The sequence below is a fragment of the Schistocerca serialis genome, chromosome 4 (assembly GCF_023864345.2).
Source record: "Schistocerca serialis cubense isolate TAMUIC-IGC-003099 chromosome 4, iqSchSeri2.2, whole genome shotgun sequence".
In the NCBI taxonomy this organism is placed as follows: domain Eukaryota; kingdom Metazoa; phylum Arthropoda; class Insecta; order Orthoptera; family Acrididae; genus Schistocerca; species Schistocerca serialis.
This window is the reverse complement of record NC_064641.1, coordinates 399,462,009-399,487,017: the sequence shown is the minus strand read 5'-3', so window position 1 is coordinate 399,487,017 and position 25,009 is coordinate 399,462,009.

Genomic DNA, 25,009 nt, shown 5'->3' with positions numbered 1-25,009 from the left:
TGCCCACCTCTATGATTTGGACGGAAGTCATACTCGACGAACAGAAGGGGTTCCTTTGGGTACTGAAGGTAGAAATAATAGTAATAACAATAATCAGCAGAGGAAGTAGAAGATAAAACATTAAATCATCGACCCTATACCATCATACAATAGTCTAACACGTCTCATGAACGTCTGTGGTTGACTGTTGTGAGACTTACCTATTGGGTCTTCCGGCACTGAATGAATCATGTATTCTTACGTTGCTTCTCACAACTGTGAAGATTTCTTCTGGGTCTTCTCTGTACCTAGGACTGTACCAGGATTTCGTTATCTTATACGACAACATTAATACTTATTTATAAGTGAAGAACGATCTTCCTCTCATCAAAAACGTGTCACTGACGTATCACTCATTACTCCACTCTGGTAGCATTAAGTACCTACAGCCAGACGATTTATGTAGCTTAGCGATTTTGTTCGTGAATAAATTTCAGAGGACAATGGTAATTAGTTGAATATCATCGATTTCATATAACTAAGGCGATGTAAGCAGTGCATGGAAGGAAAGCTGTATGGAGATATTAATGTTGGTGTTCCATATTGAGTTTGCTTTTGGAGTGACATCCCATGGCAATGACTGGAGTAATATGGTAACAACGAATGTAAATATTATATGTGAATCATGGCTGTATGAGCATGGGAGTGAATCAGTACATATTGGGCGCCGGATGCGGTGGCATATGATGTGTTGGCAAATGTGCCAACACCTTGTAGATAGAGGAGGCCGAAATGCACGCTATCTAACGCAGACGGGCGTGAATTCTGGAACAGGATAAGTAGTGAATTCTAATAGGAAAAGTATGCAGCTCCTCGAATACTTAACTTTATTCCATTCTTGTGGTACATCGCTCTTGATAATACAAATAAGACTATCTTCAGATACGGTTAATGGCGCCTTGCTAGGTCGTAGTCATGGACTTAGCTGAAGGCCATTCTGTCTCTCGGCAAATGAGAGAAAGGCTACGTCAGTGTAGTCGCTAGCAAAGTCGTCGTACAACTGGGGCGAGTGCTAGTCCGTATCTCGAGACCTGCCTTGTGGTGGCGCTCGGTCTGCGATCACACAGTGGCGACACGCGGGTCCGACATGTACTAGTGGACCGCGGCCGATTTAAGCTACCACCTAGCAAGTGTGGTGTCTGGCGGTGACACCACATTCCTCCCCCGCAAATCGGCGAACGGTCGTGTTATAAGGCTGCCGCCCGCCGTGGGGAGGACCCCATGTTGACGTATGCGATGAGGTGGGGAGCCTAACAACAGACGAGGCTGTGCCACCCGCACCCGGCCATTCGATCCGAGGGGAGCTAGGAAACGCCTGAAAACCTAGTCCAGGGTGCACGTCAAGATGCGGTGTATGCGCCCGTAAAGAGACAGGAGGGGCCGAAGGGTCGACCTCCATTGCGTCGGGGTATCCGACGCGCGATGACGTCATGTGGTCCGGAGCGGGCAAGAGTTCCATGGCGGAGGACGGCTGGTCACGGGAAGCGATCGGCGGCGCGTGACCCAGGGAGGCGCATGGCGGCTGCAGCGAAGCGTCGCATTCGGGCGGCGCCGGCGGGAGAACAGGCGGCGGCGGCGGCGGCGGCTGCGGCGGCGCGTCGCCATGGGGCAAAATGGAAGGCATCGTCGGTAACACCTGGGGATGAGGCGAGCCAGTAGATGGGTCCCCAGGGCGCTGACCGGACGGCACCGTCGCTGAAAGCAGACGGGGAGCGGCAGAACCCGTGCGACGACAGAGGCGCAGCTGATTGAGATGCCGACGCACCTCACCAGAGGCCCCCAAAACCAAATACATCGCGCGGCCGAGGCAGCGAAGAATGCGCCCTGCGAGCCAACGCCGTGAACCTCGATAGTTGCGATAGAATACAACGTCGCCTGGAGCAAAAGCAGAAGTCTGCCGCTGCACAGGAACCTGATGCAGCGGATGCAGCAAAGACATCAAGGTTCGATGAGGACGACCGTGGAGCAACTCAGCCGGCGAGCGACCATCTCGGGGCTGAGAGCGATACGATGACAAAAAGAGCAACAACGCGTCCTCCCGAGAATGCGACTCTTTCAACTTCAACATCTGTGACTTGAAAGTCCGGACCAATCGTTCAGCGGCACCGTTTGACTGAGGCGAAAACGGCGCGGATGTCAGATGTTGAATACCATTGGCCTGGCAGAATGACTGAAATTCTGCGGACATAAATTGTGGGCCATTGTCGGAAACAATAGTCTGCGGAAGACCTTCAATGCAAAAGATAGCAGACAACGCTTGGATGGTGGCAGAGGACGTCGTGGAAGACATCCGGACAACAACAGGAAAATTACTGAAGGCATCTACCAGAACCAACCATCGAGCATTCCAGAATGGACCAGCAAAGTCGATGTGCAAGCGTTGCCAAGGAGAAGCGGCTTTTGGCCATGCAAAGACATTCCGCGGCGGTGCGGATTGTTGTTCGGCACACGCCATGCAAGAAGAACACATATTCGTAATCGCAGCATCGATGCCGAACCAAATACAGTGCTGACGAGCAAGTTGTTTCGTTCGCACTATACCCCAATGTCCTTGGTGAAGAAGCCGTAAAACAGAGGACTGTAACGAACTTGGGACCACGACTCTGGACTGATCATTATCAGAACGCAACAACAAAACACCACGTCGAACAAAAAGTCTCTCCTTGTGAGCAAAAAATCGGCGAACCAACGGATCCTCGATCCGAGACTTTGACAAAGGCCATTGCGTAGCAACAAAACGCAAAACGGTAGCAAGGACAGGGTCAGCAGCTGTGGCTGTAGCTACACGACGAAAATCAATCGGAAACGATTCGACCACTTCATCGGTTTCCGAATCAATGAACATGCAAGCAAGTTCGGAAGAATCGAATGCTTTATCCTCAGCAACAGGCAAACGGGACAACGCATCGGCGTTTCCGTGCTTAGCAGTGGACCGATACAAGATATCGTAAGGTACTGCGAGAGGAAAATAGACCAGCGAATGAATTTCTGCGCTGTACGCGGAAGTACAGGCTTGTTCGGATGGAAAAGCGACGTCAAAGGTTTGTGGTCTGTGATGATGGTAAAGTGACGACCATACAAGAAATCATGGAACTTTGTAACGCCAAAGACGAGAGCCAAAGCTTCTTTCGCTATCTGTGAGTAATTTCTTTGCGCAGACGAGAGCAATTTTGACGCAAAGGCAATAGGACGATCATGCGAGCCAACTTTGTGCGCAAGCACAGCACCGATCCCGAAATCCGATGCATCTACCATCAACAAAAGGGGTTTCTGGGGATCGAATGGCGTAAGGCAAGTATTAGAAAGCAACGCCGATTTCAACTGGCGAACAGCGCGTTCGCATTCCGTCGTCCAGAGAAACGGAACACCTGTATGGCGTAAGCGATGAAGCGGAGCTGAAATGGAAGAGGCATTGCGCACATTCACTCACACCTTGTGATTCTAAATCGTGTAATGTTCTTGCGACCTCATCACGCAATGCGTGGGGAACATTGCGCGCTCGGAAAAATTTCGGTTGCGCGTTTACTTTCAGTTCCAAATGTGCTTCATAGTTTTTAGCGCAACCTAAGCCCGGTGCAAAAATGTCTGCAAATTCGTCACACACACGAGAAACACTGAAGGCACAGTCTGGTTCACTGATAGGACCTGATTTACTATAGACATGTTAAACAACTGAAATAAATCTAAACCAAACAAGTTCACTGCAGTAGAAGAACGAAGAACGTAAAATGACACAAGTTTTGTTTGTCCCTTGTATGTTGCAAGAAGGCTGCATTGTCCTAACACAGGGATAATCTGTCCTGAATAACATTTTAACTGAACATTTGCGGCACGCAACGGAGGTTTGCCCAGTTGTTTGTACGTGTCGTGATTGAGCAATGAAACTGCAGCTCCGGTATCGAGCTGGAATGGTATGACCTTGCCATGAAAGTCCAAATCTACAAAAAGTTTATTGTCCTGCTGACGACAAGAGCGACTGTCTCGTGCAATTTGAACTGATACAGGTACAGCATCACTTTCTAATTGACGTGATTTCCGGCGACGTTGACGCACACTTTTTGTGGGACGAACACAGTCACAGTTAGAAAGAGTGGCACTGGGTGGAGTGGAATTAACGACATGAATGTCCATGGGCGAAGGTCCACGAGCCTGAGTGTCCTTTGTTCGATTCCGGCACGAAGCAAAAGGCCTGGAATGATTATGATTGTCGGATCGGAGCTTTTTGTGGCAAACACTTTGAACATGCCCTTTCTTATGACAGAAAAAGCAAATAGCTTGGCGTGACGGGCAATTGTCACGCGAATATCTAGTAGCACACCGCGGGCATGATTTCACTGCATTTGTGTGCTGGCGTGGCACACCTGGTTTAGAGCGTGGCGGCAGCTGTGCGGACGTGTGCGAGGGCAGTTTACCGGGCCGCACAGGGCGCCCGGCAGACCGGTTAATGTTACACACTGCTGGCGAAGTTTCAAAAGATTCCTTAGCACAGTCAAGTGTGTCTTCCCTATCTAATATGTCTATCACTTGTTGAAGGGAGGGATTAACTAGTTTCAAAATTTACTCCCGTATACGAACATCAGAAACGTTCTGTGCACTTGCATCACATACCATTGTATCTGAATAAGGGAGTCCACAGTCACATTCAAACACACAATCCCTAGTAAGGCCTTGCAAAGTTGCAACCCACTCCCAATTAGTTTGACCGGCCGTACGTTTTGTATGAAAGAAAGTATACCTTTTTGCAACGACATTAACTGTTTCTTTGAAATAGACGTCCAATGCCGACAAAATTTCTTCGTAGGACAGAGTTGCTACGTTGCGTTGGGGAAACAATTTCACTATCACACGATACGTTTGCACGCCGACACAAGACAATAAGTGAGGCTGCCGCTCGTTACCTTGAATTCTGTAGGCGGCGAGATGAAATCCAAACTGGCGTGACCACTCAGTCCAGGTCTCTTGCTCCGCATCAAAACTGCAAAATGGCGGTGCAACTGCATGTTGTGGCTGCGGGAGCGGTGAAGCGGCGGCTGCCGCATCGGTTTGAATGGCACGTTGACCCTGGACGAGCTGTCCAAGGGCATCCAATAACGCCTGCGTCTGCTGATTCTGCAAGCGATAAAATTCGGACAGTACATCTGGCGAAGCGATGACACAAGTAAATGTAAGCAATTAGAAAAAACACGTTTCCCTCGTCGCCAATGATGTGTTGGCAAATGTGCCAACACCTTGTAGATACAGGAGGCCGAAATGCACGCTGTCTAACGCAGACGGGCGTGAATTCTGGAACAGGATAAGTAGTGAATTCTAATAAGAAAAGTATGCAGCTCCTCGAATACTTTATTCCATCCTTGTGGTACATCGCTCTTGATAATACAAATAAGACTATCTTCAGATACGGTTAATGGCGCCTTGCTAGGTCATAGTCATGGACTTAGCTGAAGGCTATTCTGTCTCTCGGCAAATGAGAGAAAGGCTTCGTCAGTGTAGTCGCTAGCAAAGTCGTCGTACAACTGGAGCGAGTGCTAGTCCGTATCTCGAGACCTGCCTTGTGGTGGCGCTCGGTCTGCGATCACACAGTGGCGACACGCGGGTCCGACATGTACTAGTGGACCGCGGCCGATTTAAGCTACCACCTAGCAAGTATGGTGTCTGGCGGTGACACCACAGCATAAACATATGAAAAAAGGAAAAACCACGCTTGATGTACATGTTTAGCTCATGTTATCGTGTTACAGTGATATTTTTGTGAAGCTTAGCAAGCAGTGAGTTGTATTGCTGAGACTCAATGTCACAATTCTTTATCGTGGACTCCATGTGGTTGACATCGCCGTGTCGCGCAATGAACTGCATCTGCTGTGTTACTGCAGGGAAGTACTGTGTGTATACGAAGTTACTGAAGTAGTTTCTCGGAAAACTTTTACTTGTAGCAATAAAAAATAAAACACCATATGTGTTTCGCTATGAAATTGTTTTCAAACGATTGCGAGGAAAATATTTGTTAAAAGTATTTGATTATTACAAACTGTTCACAGCCTGGTAAATGAGGTATGTGCAGTCTTTGGGTCCATGATGACTAGTTTCCGCCAACTTTGCGACACTGTTTTGCAATTGACAGAAAATCCAAATTCAATGCCGGAGTATGTTTGTGCACGGTGTAGAAACTGAATAAGGACTGATATTTTTCACGTGTTAAAGTTAACGATGCCAAACAAAATTGCTGTATACAGCACCGAAGGCCAGATATAATTGAATACCAGTATAAGCATAGCGAGAGTAGCGTTCATCAGAGATGTTAAGACTATTGATTCAGTCGATATCGAAAGAAATGTACCACATCCTACAAAGAAACAAAATCGAAATGAGGAATTGAAGTGCAAACTGAGGTAGCCTGTATACTTATTACTTTAAGAAAGTAACCTTATTTTGACAAACGAAGTAAATTTGTTCCACTACTTCTAACCATTCACCTCAAAGCAGTTTTGGTAATGTACTACAGGAAACATGTTGCACTGCATTCGTTGAATTGGTTATGTTAATGAAAAGTTGAACTCTGTAAGAAATTTGAATTTCATGTAAATTCTACACAAACAAAATGATCTCATGCCATCTTTACAAGTAGACATAACTTTTCTCTCATTCTGTCTGTAATTTGTAAGGCAGTGTGTGTAACACCTAAATTTGTGTTATTTTCAATTCATACTGGACAAGTTATGGCATGTGATGGCGTGTGAGATCGGTTTGACGGAATTTATACACCTAATTAGAAGGAAAGTTCTTTACTGTGAGCATAGAGTTACCACTTGTAGTTTGTAGGCCGAACTGACGATGGACAAAATATTGCCACCACTTGATAACCAAAGCGCTAAAGAATATGTTTCAGGAACGTAACAGGATCCATGGGCTAAAGTACAGGGTGGTTTTCTACCTAAGCCACTGCAGATGGAAACTATTTACCGTATGGGTAACCAACTCCATAGCAATGATGTTCACACACTGCACAACAGGATTTGCGCTGCTACAGTGTTAGTGTCATGACTTGTTGTTAGGTGCCAACACTGATACGACGACCTGGGGTTGAAACAAAAGCTTCAATGTGCATTGCAGTTGCAGACAGTGAACATGTGTGTGGACAAGAAAAACAGCAACAATGCTGCTGTTCATCGCGAGTATCGATGTGTTAATGGAATGCGGAGAGGTGCTCTTTCCGCACCGGCGTTGAAGGACATGATATGGAAGTTCGAATTAACTGATGATTAGGGGAATTCGTTATAAAATGCCTGACACACAGATACTGACTTTATTCATATTTTATTCCGACCGGCTTCAGTAATAAATTATTATCACGGAACTGTACAGAATACAAAATGGTACTCATGACTTACAAGTTTACAAGATTTTTTCTATTGTAAAAAACGAAAAATTACTTACTTTGAAAAATTAATCTGCAGCTCAGATGTCAAAAATACAAGTATCGTCCATTTCGAACATTACAAGTATGATATATGTGTGAAGAGCAACCAACTGAAGAGAACCAACACTAGACAGACACTGGCGTTACAGGGCCAGAACTAACGCTAAAAAATTCTAAGATCAAACACTACACATATAATACATTCTTAGCTAGGACGAAGGTAACACAATCATATATCTCTTAAGAAATTATTTTCAAGAAGACAACAAAAATAATTTCAACCTACACTTTTTAATTTTTATTTTAAATAATAACTCTATGGTGAGAACAATCTATGTTTTCGTAAAGACTGGAGAGAAACATCTTTGCAATAAAATGTAATGAAGTTTTCGGAATGACATAAATACAATTCTGCAAATATCCAGTTCATGCCAACATATATAACTAATAGGTATTAACTAAATTCACAGAAGTTTTAGGAAACAGAGTACCATCTAGTAACACAATAACCATTAGACCCATTATCTGAAACATCATAAGCAAAGGTAATCAGAAACTGTCACAGTAACAATCATGCGAAAAGATAAGATCAGATGTGACAAGTTAGTGGGCTACCTCATGGCAAAATCAGTACCACAATACTTCTGAAGCGGTATATTAATAGCATATCAAATTAACAAAGGATATATATTTACATAATTGTAAATAAGAACTATGAATAATACAAACAATGGTAGAAACTAACATTCAGTAATAAAACAGCACATGGAACTGAAACATATTGAAAAAGCAAGGGATGCCAATGGTATTCAGAACAAACAACACAGTTCAACAAAAGTTAAGATCAGACAAAAGAACCTCTGATAAATTCAGCAATGCTGGAATACACTGACTCACATTTAACTCTTGTCAGGTCTGACACATAGAATAAGCAAACAGAAAATTCTGAACAAGGCACACAGAACACAGGACAGTTCTGAAGAGTGACAGTACACATACCACTTTTGCAGAACGCCTTATTAATAATAACCATAACCCCACTAATATCGTGACTGATATGCAAGTCCTGAAACACAGCAACAATTTTTACCAAAAACTAACAATGGAAGAAAGTTATTAAATACAAAAGCTATAGCGCAATGGGAAAACGTAATAAATGAAAACACGACATTTGGCGACAACACGTTCCTTAACCCTCTAAGAGAATTGACACAGGACACAGAACAGGCAAAACACACACACACACAAACACACCCACGCGCGCACACCCACACGAAAAACCACTCCTCCATCACAGACAGAGACATAAATGAGCGACAGAAGAGGTCATAACTCCCGCTAAAATTTTAAAGCACTTCTCACAATATGCGATAAATTCTCGTGACACACGTGAACAGCAAGTTCGCGTAATCTTTTCAGTTAAAAACAAGACGCAAAAGTTATACTTTTCTGTACTTAAAAGTAACTGCAAGCCGTCCAGATATTTTTAGCGTGTTTTACAATTAAAGAACTCTCTGGTGATGGTGGTAATGTCGCTGAAACTAGATTGGGAAAAATAAACCAAAAACAAAAATATTTTGCTGAGAATCCCATTACGTTGTTCAAACAATTGCCATAACGTTTATGCCATGAGTGACTTACTAACGATGCCATATGAAAATATAAAAATATTGCCATAATGTAGTCATTAAGATTAGGTAAGTCACATAGTGTAAGTAATCAATTCCTGCTGACATACGAACCCAGAAAGTAGAGGACCTACTCACAGATCAATAAAAATTCTTGAAGTAACGTCAATCACCATATTTGTCATTAATCTAAAACACAACATACCACTGTCTAAGACAATCAAAAAATATCACATTCATTAATTTTATGAGGATCAGGAATAAGGTATGACCATCTATGAGGTTAACCAAATGATTATCAACATCATAAACATATTAGCTGTGATGTAACTCAAAACATGTCATCAAACAAAATATATAACATGTAACAATAAAAACATGGGGATTATAAGGAATTTCTACATTTTTTATATCACAAACACCTGTAGTTCGATGCCATCTGTCACCCATATTGGGGGAAGTGCAACTTGACTAAAGGAACATCTTGGCATAATCCTTCAGAAGTGATGTAGTAATAACATGTCAAATCAACAAAAGCTATACATTGACACAGTCACTTGTAAGAACCTTAAAGGGTACAGGCAATTGTCACAATGTTTACATCAGAAATCTGGGTTGGCTCCTGGCAGAAGTGAACAGCCAATTGCACCATCATTTGTAGAAGAAGTTACTATTGCCATGTCAGAGAATGCTGGAAGTGCTGTGCAATCATAAAGCAGTGCATGTGCTGTGTCAGAGCAGCTGAACATTCCGTGGTCCACAGTTCGAAAACTGCTGCAACAACTGTGAAATGTTACCTCTGCTCCAGTTCCAGGCTGTCGCTGATGCAGATGGTAGTCAAACTAAGCAACGTTTGTAGCATGGTATGTAAACTGGTACACAATTAACAGATGTTACCCTTTCCTATGGAAATTAAAATGTGCTTTTTTCAATATTTTATTCGTTATTTCTCTTCTGAATATCATTAAAAGTGTTGTCACAATGTTCCTTTGTCATACCATTACTCGCCTTTAAAGGCGACCCTCTCAAGTTGCACGATTTCAATTATAACGATTGCGCAGATATCTTTAAGAATTGTAACAGTCACCAGAGATAGCAAAGGACCTGGAAGAGCAATTGAATGGAAAGAACAGTGTCTTGAAAGGAGGATATAAGACGAACATCAACAAAAGCAAAACGAGGATTATGGAATGTAGTCGAATTAAGTCGTGTGATTCTTAGGGAATTAGTTTAGGAAATGAAACACTTAAAGTAGTAAAGCTGTTTTGCTATCTGGGGGAGCAAAATGACTGATGATGGTCCAAGTAGAGAGGATATAAAATGTAGACTGGCAATGGCACAGAAAGCGTCTCTGAAGAAGAGAAATATGTTAACATCGAGTATAGATTTAAGCATCAGGAAGTCGTTTCTGAAAGTGTTTGTATGGAGTGTAGCCATGAATGGACGTGTAACACGGACGATAAATAGTTTGGACAAGAAAAGAATAGAAGCTTTCGAAATGTGGTGCTACAGAAGAATGCTGAACATTAGATGGGTGGGTCACATAACAAACGGGGAGGTATTGGTTAGAATTGGGGAGAAGAAATGTTTGTGGCACAACTTGACCAGAAGATGGGATCGGTTAGTAGGACATATTCTGAGGCATCAAGGGATTACCAATTTAGTATTGAAGGGCAGCGCAGAGGGTAAAAATCGTAGAGGGAGACCAAGAGATGAATACACTAAACAGATTCAGAAGGATGTAGGTTGAGTAGGTACGGGGAGATGAAGAAGCTTGCATAGGATAGAGTAGAATGGAGAGTTGCATCAAACCAGTCACTGGACTGTAGACCACAACAACAACAACAACAACTTATATACTAATGTACCAGCTGAAGAATCTATAGGGTTAGTCATATAAAATTATTTACAATATAAAAGTTTATATGACCCACAGATTATTGAATTTATTGAGCTATTAATCTTTGTTTTGTCCCATAATTCTTTTGTTTTAAATGAAGAATATTTCAAGGAACAAAGAGAGCTTGCAATGGGTTGTTGTTTAGCTGGCACTCTTGCCAATATCTTCCTTCACAATATTGAGTATAAATATTTTTATTTAATAATTTATCCTCAATATTGTGAAGGAAGGTATTGGCAAGAGTGCCAACTAAACAACAACCCATTGCAAGCTCTCTTTGTTCCTTGAAATATTCATCATTTAAAACAAAATAATTATGGGACAAAACAAAGATTAATAGCTCAATAAATTCAATAATCTGTGGGACATATATACTTTTGTATTGTGAATAATTTTATCTGACTAACCCTATAGATTCTTCAACTGGTACATTAGTATGTAATTTGTTGTTGTTATTGTGGTCTTCAGTCCAGAGACTGGTTTGATGCAGCTCATAATGAAAGCGGATCACAATGATGTTCTAAGCTTATACAGCATTTTTAATTGCATGTATCCATCCTTACAGTTCAGAGTAAAAATTGAAGACAAACAATGCAATTTTTTTTTTTAGATTTAAGAGTGGAACAGTATAATGGCATATATCAGTTTCATATACAGAAAGCCTACAACCACTGACGTAGTAATCAATAAATATTCATGACAGCCCATCATATACCAACACACCTTTTTCAACCCTATGCTCTACAGAGTTCTAAGATAGCCATTGACTGATCAAAGCATAAATAAATAACTAAATATTGTAAAATGCATTGCAACCAAGAACATTTATGACCCTGAATCAGTACGGCAACTGTATTTTAAGAAAATCACTTTGGAAAAGATGAAAGATAGGACAAATTGGAGTTTTGCTACAATTCTGTATTGTGGAAAAGTATCTGATAAAAACAAATACAGCAGAGTCCCGCTAATCCGAACCCCAGTAATCCGAACATTCAGTTAATCTGAACATGAAAAATGTCAATCTAAGTATGTAAAACTGTGCTGTAAACTGATGTACATACACACTATTTTAATTTACACAGTACGGTAAACATGTGTTAGAAAAACTGGTAAGAAAACAGTAGGTTTAAACATTGCATAATAATGAAAGAAAATTTGTCAAACTTACTAAAATACAGCAGACATTTTGTCCCTACTTTTTTGATGACAAAACTCAGTGTTTCTTGGCATATTAAGGACAGTCTGTTATATGACACCTAGCTGCGCCACCGTCTCATAAACTTCAAATCAGCAGGTTTAGCATTGGGCTGTTGCTCCAAATAATGTAGCACAAGGTCAAGGGCTTCTGCTGCATCACTGCATGGCACCAGCTCTCCTTTGTCTGTTTCAGCCTCATTGTCAATTCTGTCACACCATTCCACTTGTTCCTGGTCTTGAGTTACAGCAGCAACCAAAGTAAGCCGGCCGTGGTGGCCGAGCGGTTCTAGGCGCTACAGTCTGGAACCGCGCGGCTGCTACGGTCGCAGGTTCGAATCCTGCCTCGGGCATGGATGTGTGTGATGTCCTTAGGTTAATTAGGTTTAAGTAGTTCTAAGTTCTAGGGGACTGATGACCTCAGAAGTTAAGTCCCATAGTGCTCAGAGCCATTTGAACCATTTGAACTAAAGTAGAATCATTCAAGTTCTTCACACATTCCCCTTCCGCTGCCATCCACTCATCTACGTCTCCTTCACTAGCTTCTTCACATCCAAGGCTTGTCTGTATCATTTGTTTTAGATTTTCCTCTTCATTCTCAACTAGGTTGTCCTGAAATTCAAGAGACGTCCACAGTTTTCTGCACGATTTTCTCAGAGTATTTTCTAAAATATTGTGCCATTTCTCAGCGGCCCAATAAACAACATCCTTTATATTGGTCTTTTGCCCACTAAAGGAATGCTATAATCTTGGATCAGAATTCTTAAAAAAAAATTTCTGTGAATCAGTTTTAATCTTTGCAGTACGCCCTGGCTCATCGGCTGTAGAGTGCTGGGGTGAGATGGCGCATTATCAATCAAAAGGACTGCATGGGGAGACCAATGATTGCCGATCAACATTAAAGGCAGCTTGTGATTACCAGCAACGTTGCTGCACGCTAATTAAAGTCACACGATCTTTGCACTTTTTAAAACCAAGAGCATGGTCTTCCGCTTTTGAGGCCAGGCGTTTTGTTGGCAATGCTGTAAAATCAAGGCCAGTCTCGTCAGCGTTATAAATTTGTTGGGAAGCAATACTAAGGTGAGTTTCAAGAAATGATAAGAGAGGGAAAGTATGCTCATAAAAACGAATGAATGTTTAGTTTTAGAGCAGAGAACGAGTGTGCCTGCTGTTAAACTCACAGAACATGGACAAGTTCCCTTTGTAACTTTTGCTGTTTTTCTCGTTCTAAACATACTAAAATACCCATTACCTTCAACATATCATTTACACCTGTTAGTGTTTCACACACAAAAGAACAAATAGTATTTTTAGTCGTGTGCCTGCTGTCGTCATGTCTGACCTATGGTGCTGATGCGTCAGTGAGTCAATCACTTTCAAAAACAGCGTTGATTTTAAAAACCAACTCCCAAGGAAAATACGTCAGGTGTGCTAAAACAGGCATTTTTTTTTTTTTTTTTTTTTTTTTTTTTTTTTTTTTTTTTTTTTTTTTGCAGATGTTGAGGGAATTATTATGAAATACGAGAGGACATTCCATATTACAAAAGTGACAAGAAAATAAATTAAAAATATCTGTGCAGCCGATAGCAGATATCCGATTTGTAATTTTGGATGGATGAGAGGACAGTTGTGGATCACATATGAGACAAATTCGGAAGAATTACAGAAAATGCACTAGGTCCGTTAGCGCCATTGTAGACAGTGGAGGATGTGTAGAAATGACAATCGTTCAAAGAAAAGATTATATAGATATTCCAATGATAGCGAAAACCGTCTAACAGTCTCAGTTGACACTTACTCTTCCTTGAGATAAAAGGTTAACAAGGCCAAAACAAGTACAAGGTGAGTGATGGAGGTTCTGTAAATTTGAAAGCATGATTTTATCTGCAGAGTTATCAATAACACCCCACAAACTTAGGATCCTGTGTAAATTCATGTAATTAGAAGGCAGTGAATTAAAGGATGAGATACTAAACTTTACAAGAAATTATACCATCAGAATAGCAAAGAAATTCGTTCTCCTATAGGTCATCACACAGCGCAAAAAGCTGAGTCACGGACATAAAGCGACAGAAAGTTTAAAAAACTGTTGGATAAGCCTGACAAATGAAAGTTCACTAGACATCATAGGTTACCTGCTGGATTTCATAACGACAATTCGGAGGACACCAGAAGAAGTTAATACGACTCTGAGGTACTTCGTTTCCAGCGATCTTGGTCCACCAATTCTAATATTTTCTTCCATGATCTGGGATTGTTAACACGTTGGAGTAACAGAACCAGCGTTTTATAGAAGAGCTGCACGATTCGTCAATAGTTTTAGTACTCGTCGCGGAAGCGGTTCAGAAATTCTCAACCATGTCCAAAGGAGAAACTAATACAAAGATGTTCTGTGTAATGAAAGTTGAATTAATAACATTTAAAGAGTCTGCTTTGAAGTACGAATTAAAAACATAATATTTTCTTGAACTTATTCGTCATTAAGTAAACACTAAAAAAGAAGAAAAAGCAATTCGTACACGCACTATGGAACAAGTGATTGTGGTACAACTTGTAACCTGTTCTACGCTGTACTGATGTAGATGTACAGTGCAGAGTGCGATGACAGAGGAAAGCATTTCTAATAGACTGCGGACGTCGGCTGTCGCAACATTCGGGGAAAGCTGTTGGTTCTAATCTAGCCTATTTGCAACAGGAAATTGGACGCTTGACAGCGGTAGTCTCACTGTGCATAACTGCAGCTATTTTCACGGATCCACACAACACACTTGGCTGCTATGAAAGGTATGGCTGTTTTATAACAGCACAACAGGCCGAAAATGACACTTCTTATAATGATTTGGATACTGTTTCCTCAAGTTAGCATACACTTTTTCTGAGAAGTGGCAGTAGTTTCTGTAATCTTTTTTGTTGATGAGCGCTTGGGCGGAAGAGATCTCCTTAGAAACCCTAGCTAAGGTTAAGGTAGATGACGTCACTGGTTTCTTGTTGAGCACATGAGCGTCGCCTTTTTTCGAGACAATGTTTCTCCACGTCCAGATGTGCTGAATGAGGTAATACACACAAGCGAACCTGCATTTGTTACGATCGCCAATATTTTGGTGACATGTTCTGGGTAGAATTTTCAGTTCAGGAGACAGTGTAGAAATGCTGTCCACAGTTAACAAAACATCATCGAGGACGCTTTTTCACGATTGTTATGCATGTGTTTACCCTGATAATTATACGATATACGGAGATTATTTGTGGTCAAAATTATTTCATGCATCAATAAAGCATTCTGCTTCACACTTACATCCAAGCAATTTTTGTGTCAAGGTGTAAAAGAGCCTCAAAACTATCATTAAAATTTAACTGAAGTACTGTGCATATTTCTAACCCATAATATTATTTTAGACAGAACTTATTTTTTATTCACTTTGTCCTGAACCTCCACATTTACTATGAACGACTAGAAACACACTCACTATACCTATTCTTACATTCACTCCACAGTTGTAAGATGTGTAGCACGCACTTATGCACTGCAGCCACGGTTTTTTACATAAATCCTCATTTGCACAGCAGTTTAATGCAAAAGCAGTGTGATCCATTTCAGATCAACATGCAGCAAAATGATTCTTTGTTAGTACTATTCCAGACCAGGGTAGATCTTTGTTGCATAGGTAAGGATTTACATCAGGACTGTCACAAAACAATGCAGTCACAGATACTAGGTCAAGTTTCCTGTTATATTGAGAACACTGTTTTTCAGTAAATTATTTTCAATTCTACATTCAGAACACTGAGTAGGCACATTCCATGTTTAGAAATTGGCAAAGTTAATAACACAAGTGCACTACACGCGAAAGCTTATACATTAGAAGATTCATGGGCAACATTTGGTGACCTGCAGGTATACTTAACACTTGGCTGGACTAGCATACACACATGAGACCTTGAAACATGTACTAAACGTTGACTTGAAGGAAATATTATAAATTTTGAAGGGCTTGGTGACAAAATATAAAAAAGAAAGTACTTATTGTGATATTGTGACTTTTAGAACGAAATTTTCACTCTGCAATGGCGTGTGCGCTGATATGAAACTTCCTGGCAGATTAAAGCTGTGTACAAGACTGACTCTCGAACACATGACCTTTGCTTTGATGGAAACTTGCCCAGAAAATGCGAAGGTTCCAATATTGAGTCTCGGTACGGCACACAGTTATAATCTACATCAACAGCCACGTGATTACTCTGCTATTCACAATAAAGTGCCTAGCAGAGGGTTCAGTGAACCGCCTTCAAGCTGTCTCTCTACTGTTCCATTCTCGAATGACGTGGGGGGAAAAACGAGCACTTAAATTTTTTGTGCGAGCGCTGATTTCTCTGTTTTATCGTGATAATCATTTCTTCCTATGTAGGTGGGTGCCAACAGTAGGTTTTCGCAATCAGAGGAGAAAACTGGTGATTGAAATTTCATGAGAAGATCTAACGAAAAACGCCTTTGTTTTAATGATTGCCACTCCAATTCATGTACCATGTCAGTGTCACTATCTCCCCTATTCCACGACAATACAAAACGAGCCGCCCTATTTTGTACTTTTTTGATGTTATCCATCAGTCCTACCTGATGCGGATCCCACATTGCACAGCAGTAGTCAAGAATAGGGCAGACAAGCATGGTGTAAGCAGTCTCTTTCGTAGATCTGTTGCACCTTCTAAGTGTTGTGGCAATGAATCGTAGTCTTTGGTTTGCTCTACCCACAACATTATCTATGTGTTCGTTCCAATTTAGGTTATTTGTAATTGTAATCCCTAAGTATTTAGTTCACTTTACAGCCTTCAGATTTATGTGACTTATCGCGTAATCGAAATTTAGTGGATTCCTTTTAGTAGTCATGTGAATAAATAAACACTTTTCTTTATTCAGGGTAAATTGCCACTTTTCTCACCATACAGTTATCTAAATCATTTTGCAATTCGTTTTGGTTGGTTGGTTGGTTGGTTGTTTCGGGGAAGGAGACCAGACGGCGAGGTCATCGGTCTCATCGGATTAGGGAAGGACGGGGAAGGAAGTCGGCCGTGCCCTTTGAAAGGAACCATCCCGGCATTTGCCTGGACCGATTTTAGGGAAATCACGGAAAACCTAAATCAGGATGGCCGGACGCGGGATTGAACCGTCGTCCTCCCGAATGCGAGTCCAGTGTCTAACCACTGCGCCACCTCGCTCGGTCGTTTTGGTCATCTGATGATTTTAGAAGATGGTAAATGACAGCATCATATGCTAAGCCTAGCTTACTTACCTCATAAAGTGGTAAGAGATGGAACTGATCTCCCATGGTACACAAAACAGGTCCGAACGCTGTTGCAGAGGCAACGGAAAAAGCATGTGAAGTTCAGGAGAGTGCGAAATCCCGAAGATTGGCTAAAATTTACAGACGAGTGTGCTCCCTGCCGCCGTTGGATAAGCAGCTGCAGCAGCAAGTCGTATACCCCTAGCTTACTTATTTGTTACATAGTATAATTCTTAATTTCTTTGCGTGTATTTGGGTACTCGCATTGTTTAATTCATAAATTTCGGGCGTATTATAGTATTTGAGAGTTGTAGCATCGCGCTTTAGTACCTGAACAGTGTAAATTCGCGTAGTCGTCTGTCTTCTTATTTGTTTTGAACGGCCAGTGTCGGTTGGTCACAGCCAATGTGCTCCCTGCCGCCGTTAGATAAGCAGCTGCAGCAGCAAGTCGTATACCCCTAGCTTGCTTATTTGTTACACAGTGTAATTCTTAATTTCTTTGCGTGATTTTGGGTACTTTCATTGTTTAATTCATAAATTTCGGGCGTATTATAGTGTTTGAGAGTTGCAGCATCGCGCTTTAGTGTTTACTTCGTAGATTCTTACTTAAATTGCGTGTGAGTTTCGTATAGGAGCTGTAATTTCTAGTTTTAGTTACTGTAATCGTAAATTCAGGCAGATTGTAGCGCAGTCGTTAGGCATTTGTACAGGTTAGTTAATACATTCTTTGCGTGTTTCCTTTGCGTTATCTGGGCACTGACTCGTGTTTCAGTAGCTGTTGTTCAACATCGATTAGAATGGACAGGGACTGTGATTGCTGTGTTCGGATGAGGGCTGAGTTGGCATCCCTTCGCTCACAGCTGCAAGCAGCGCTGACTTCGGTCGCGCAGCTTGAGGCTGTTGCCAATGGGCACCACTGTGGGGAGCCGGACTTGGGTATCACGGGGATATCAACCTCGTCCCGTCTGTCCCCAGATCGGTCTGCTGCTGAGGTTGCCCCGGTTGCTGCCGGCAGTGGGACTGAGCCCTCGCCAGTGGTTGATTGGGAGGTCGTTCCGAGGCGTGGCAGGCAGCGAAAGACGTCCCCGGAGGCTGATCAGAAAGCCTCCCCGGTGCGTCTGACAAACAGGTTTCAGGCACTGTCTCTGGCTGAGCCAGATGCAGCTGCCTGCCCTGTTTCAGAGGATGATTCTCAATCTTCAAGGTCTGGGCAATCACAGAGGGTAGGATTATTGGTAGTTGGGAGCTCCAATGTTAGGCGCGTAATGGGGCCCCTTAGGGATATGGCGGCTAAGGAGGGGAATAAATCCAGTGTGCACTCCGTGTGCATTCCGGGTGGAGTCATTCCTGATGTGGAAAGGGTCCTTCCGGATGCCATGAAGAGCACAGGGTGCAGTCAGCTGCAGGTGGTGGCACATGTCGGCACTAATGACGTGTGTCGCTTTGGATCCGAGGAAATTCTCTCTGTATTCCAGCGGCTATCTGATTTGGTGAAGGCTGCCGGTCTTGCTTACGAGATGAAGGCAGAGCTCACCATCTGCAGTATCGTTGACAGAACCGACTGCGGACCTTTGGTGCAGAGCCAGGTGGAGGGTCTGAATCAGAGGCTCAGACGGTTTTGCGACCGTGTTGGCTGCAGATTCCTTGACTTGCGCCATAGGGTGGTGGGGTTTCGGGTTCCGCTGAATAGGTCAGGAGTTCACTACACTCAGCTGGCGGCTACACGGGTAGCGGAGGCTGTGTGGCGTGGACTGGGCGGATTTTTATGTTAGAAGGCCTCGGGAAAGTACAGGGTGGGCTGCGATCTCAAAGGGTGCATGGCAAATACAGGACGTGCTTGAATCAAGGAACAGTCGGAATTGTAGTTGTAAATTGTTGTCGTTGTGCTGGGAAAGTCCCTGAGCTTCAAGCGCTAATAGAAAGCACAGAAGCTGAAATCGTTATAGGTACAGAAAGCTGGCTAAAGCCTGAAATAAGTTCTGCAGAAATTTTTACGAAGTCTCAGACGGAGTTCAGGAAAGATAGATTAGGCAGAATTGGTGGTGGAGTGTTTGTATCTGTCAGTAGTGGTTTATCTTGTAGTGAAATCGAAGTAGATACTACGTGCGGATTGGTATGGGTGGAGGTTATACTTAACAGCCGAACTAAGTTAATAATTGGCTCCTTCTACCGACCCCCAGACTCCGATGATATAGTTGCGGAACAATTCAGAGAAAATTTGAGTCTCGTAACAAATAAATACCCCACTCATGCGGTTATAGTTGGTGGGGACTTCAACCTTCCCTCGATATGTTGGCAAAAATTCTTGTTCAGAACCGGTGGTAGGCAGAAAACATCTTCCGAGATTGTCCTAAATGCTCTCTCCGAAAATTATTTCGAGCAGTTAGTCCACGAAATGATTGCGAAAACACACTTGACCTCTTAGCCACAAACAATCCAGAGCTGATAGAGAACATCATGACTGATACAGGGATTAGCGATAACAAGGTCGTTGTAGCTAGGCTCAATACCGTTTCTTCCAAATCCACCAGAAACAAACGCAAAATAATTTTATTTAAAAAAGCGGATAAAGTGTCACTAGAAGCCTTCCTAAGAGACAATCTCCATTCCTTCCGAACTGACTATGCAAATGTAGACGAGATATGGCTCAAATCCAAAAATATAGTAGCAGCAGCAATTAAGAGAGTCATACCTCATAAATTGGTAAGAGATGGATCTGATCCCCCATGGTACACAAAACAGGTCCGAACGCTGTTGCAGAGGCAACGGAAAAAGCATGCGAAGTTCAGAAGAACGCGAAATCCCGAAGATTGGCTAAAATTTACAGACGTGCCAAATTTGGCACGGACTTCAATGCGAGATGCCTTTAATAAGTTCCACAACGAAACATTGTCTCGAAATTTGGTAGAAAATCCGAAGAAATTCCGGTCGTATGTAAAGTACACAAGCGGCAAGACGCAGTCAATACCTTCGCTGCGTAGTGCCAATGGTACTGTTACCAACGACTGTGCCGCTAAAGCGGAGTTATTGAACGCAGTTTTCCGAAATTCCTTCACCAGGGAAGATGAATGGAATATTCCAGAATTTGAAACACGAACCGCTGCTAGCATGAGTTTCTTAGTACCTTAGGGGTTGCGAAGCAACTCAAATAGCTTGATACAGGCAAGTCTTCATGTCCAGATTGTATACAGATTAGGTTCCTTTCAGATTACGCTGATACAATAGCTCCCTACTTAGCACTCATCTGCAACCGCTCGCTCACCGATAGATCTGTAGCTACAGATTGGAAAATTGCGCAGGTCGCACCAGTGTTTAAGAAGGGTAGTAGGAGTAATCCATCTAACTACAGACCTATATCATTGACTTCGGTTTGCAGTAGGGTTTTGGAGCATATACTGTATTCAAACATTATGAATCACCTCGAAGGGAACGATCTATTGATACGTAATCAGCATGGTTTCAGAAAACATCGTTATTGTGCAACGCAGCTAGCTCTTTATTCGCACGAAGTAATGGCCGTTATCGACAGGGGATCTCAAGTTGATTCCGTATTTCTAGATTTCCGGAAAGCTTTTGACACCGTTCCTCACAAGCGACTTCTAATCAAGCTGCGGGCCTATGGGGTATCGTCTCAGTTGTGCGACTGGATTCGTGATTTCCTGCCAGGAAGGTCGCAGTTCGTAGTAATAGACGGCAAATATCGAGTAAAACTGAAGTGATATCAGATGTTCTACAGGGAAGCGTCCTGGGTGACAATCTGAGCAGTTCTCTTAGGTTGTTCGCAGATGATTCTGTAATTTACCGTCTAGTAAGGTCATCCGAAGACCAGTATCAGTTGCAAAGCGATTTAGAAAAGATTTCTGTATGGTGAGGCAGGTGGCAGTTGACGCTAAATAACGAAAAGTGTGAGGTGATCCACACGAGTTCCAAAACATATCTGTTGGAATTCGATTACTCGATAAATAGTACAATTCTCAAGGGTGTCAACTCAACTAAGTACCTGGGTGTTAAAATTACAAACAACTTCAGTTGGAAAGACCATATGGATAATATTGTGGGGAAGGCGAGCCAAAGGTTACGTTTCATAGGCATGATACTTAGAAGGTGCAACAAGTCCATTAAAGAGACAGCTTACACTACACTCGTTCGTCCTCTGTTAGAATATTGCTGCGCGGTGTGGGATCCTTACCAGGTGGGATTGACGGAGGACATCGAAAGGGTGCAAGAAAGGGCAGCTCGTTTTGTATTATCACGTAGTAGGGGAGAGAGTGTGGCAGATATGATACGCGAATTGGGATGGAAGTCATTAAAGCAAAGACGTTTTTCGTCGCAGCGAGATCTACTTACGAAATTTCAGTCACCATTTTCTCTTCCGAATGCGAAGATATTTTGTTGAGCCCAACCTACATAGGTAGGAATGATCATCAAAATAAAATAAGAGAAATCAGAGCTCGAACAGAAAGGTTTAGGTGTTCGTTTTTCCCGCGCGCTGTTCGGGAGTGGAATGGTAGAGAGATAGTATGATTGTGGTTCGACGAACCCTCTGCCAAGCACTTAAATGTGAATTGCAGAGTAGTCATGTAGATGTAGATGTAATAATCTATTGCGGCTACTAAGATTATCGTTAACATAGATCAGGAACAGTAGAGGGCCTATAACACTTCCTCGGGGAACGCCGGACATTACTTCTGTTTTACTCGATGACTTTCCGTCTATTATTACGAACTGTGACCTTTCAGACAGGAAATCACGAATCCAGTCGCACAACTTAGGCTATATTTCATAGGCACACAGTTTGGTTAGAAGATGCTTATGAGGAACGATGCCAAAAGCCATCAGGAAATCTAAACCTTGTATCTGTTTGTCATCCTCTGTAGACTGCACTCATGAGTATAAAGAGCTAATTGTGTTTCAGAAAAACAATATTTTCTGAATCTGTGCTATGTGTTAATAAATCGTTTTCTTAGAGGTGACTTCATAATTTTCGAATACAGTATATGTTCCACAACCCTACAGCAAATAGACATTAGCGATTCCTCCTACTTCTCTTTTCGGGTATTGGTGTGACTTCTGCAATTGTCCAGTCTTTAGGTGCAGATCTTCTGTGAGCGAGTAGTTGTATATCATTGCTAAATAAGGAACTATTGCATCAGCATACTCTGAGAGTAACCTGACTGGTATACAATCTGCCTTGTCTTTATTAAGTGATTTAAGCTGCTTTGTTAGATCGAGGATATCTACTTCTATGTTTCTCACTTGGCACTTGTTCTTGATTGGAATTCAGGAATATTTAGTTCATCCTCTCTGGTGAAGGAATTTCAGAAAACCGTGTTCAATAACTCTGCTTTAATGTCACTGTCACCAGTGACTTCACCGATGTTATGGCGCAGTGAAGATATTGATTGCGTCTTGCCAATGGTGTGCTTCATGTACGACCAGAATCTCTTCCGTTTTTCTGTCAGATTTCGAGATTATTAAAAGCATCTCACACTGAAGTATGAGCTATAGTTTGGAACTTCTTTAAGTCTTTGGGGATTTAGCTTTCTTTTACAGATGGCTTTCTTTTTTAGCTGCTTCTGCAACGGCGATTTCACTTGTTTTGTGTACTATTGGGATCAGTACCGTCACTTATTGATTTATGTGGTGTATATCTCTCAACTGCTGTTGATACTGTCTCTTTGATATCATACCACAACTTTTCTATGCTTAGGTTATCATATCGGAAGGACTGAACACCATCTCTTAAAACGGCGTTTTTTATCAGCTTTTTTAAATAGTTATACTTTGCGTTTCTTGTTGCTGCTTGTAGGTGTTACGACATTTAGCCTAACTGCAACTGCCTTGTGGCCGCTAATCCCTCTATTCGTCGCAATACTCAATATTTACCCAGGATTATTTGTTGCTAAGAAGTCAATCACGCTTTCACAGACAATTACGCTTTGAGTAGGCTTATGAACTAATTGCTCAAAATAATTTTCTGAGAAAGCATTCAGTACAATTTCAGATGAAGTTTTATGCCTGTGCATGGCTTTAAATGTATAATTTTTCCAGCATATCAAAGGTGGATTGAAGTCACCACCAACAATAATTGTATGAGTGAGGTACTTATTTGAAATGAGACTCACGTTTCTCTGAACTGTTCAGCAACTATTTCTTCTCAGTCAGGGGCTAGGTAAAACGAACCAATTAATAGTGTAGTCTGATTGTTCAGTATCACCTCAACCCATACTATTTCACAGGTACTTCAATTTCACTGAGAGATAAATTACTTCTGACAGCAATAAATACTCCACCACCAAATGTATTAATTTATCCTTTCTGAACACTGTTAGATGGTTAAATATATTTTGGGTTAACTTATTTCTAGCTTTAGCCAGCTTTCCATACCTATAGCTATTTCAGATCCAGTGCTTTCTATAAGAGCTCTTGGTCTTTCTCAACACAGCTATGACAATTTACAACTACAACACAGATGGTATCTACAACTCACTTACTATGTTTTACCTGTCTGCTTTACGACAGACGCCCTTTCTGTGGTTCCCTGGGACCCCCTAACCTAAAAAACCGCCCAGTCCCTTCCACACAGCCCTCACTACCCATGTAGCCGTTTAATGTGTGTAGTGGACTCCAACAGGAAGTTTCACTATGACTTTTATTTTAGTATAATTCTAAATATAGTATTACAAACTATGCTATAGTTCCCAGAATTGGATAGCTAGCAAGTAGTATAAGAAAGTAGCTTCTAGGATACAGCCCAATATAGGACATGTTTAGATACAAAATGACTCATTTTTGAGATAATTTTCATCGATCTTACAAATTAGGTCATTTTTCAATACAAAATTTGCTAATCAGAAGACACACACTTATATTTACAAAAAGAATGACATGTAAGAGATAGAAAACAAAAATAAAAAATAGACAGTGAATTTGCAAATTCTTTATATAATAAATGGATAACAACTCAGACATATTTGACCCTTGCCATGCACATAATTTTTAGGACCCCTTTTATTACAATTATATATATATATATATATATATATATATATATATATATATATATATATATATATATATATAAAGAATAGAACTCAATACAGAATGAAATTCAGCAAACCCAGAGCAATTTGTAACATGTGTATAAATCAAGGTCGACAAGACAGACATAGTTGTACTAAAAGAGGTACTAAAATTATGTGGATGACAAGGGTCAAATATTAAAGAAGAGTATTGCCAATATAAATAGTTCATATGAAGTTACAAATATAGAAGATATGAATACAAATTATGGTTATAAAACAATTTTAGGGCTTGATAATCAGGTCAGAATCATCCTACCAAACAAGAAAACTACAGTACTCAGTTGGGAAGATAACAGCTTGACTGTTGGAATGTAAATGAAGTCTAATGGTATTATTAAAATAACCAATTCACATGGAAATCATGATATAGAATTGATTTTGTAATGAATAAATGAAACTATTCATTATCATTCATACAATACATTTCATTTAACTTCTATAAATGATACATGAGGTTTTATGTATAGTGA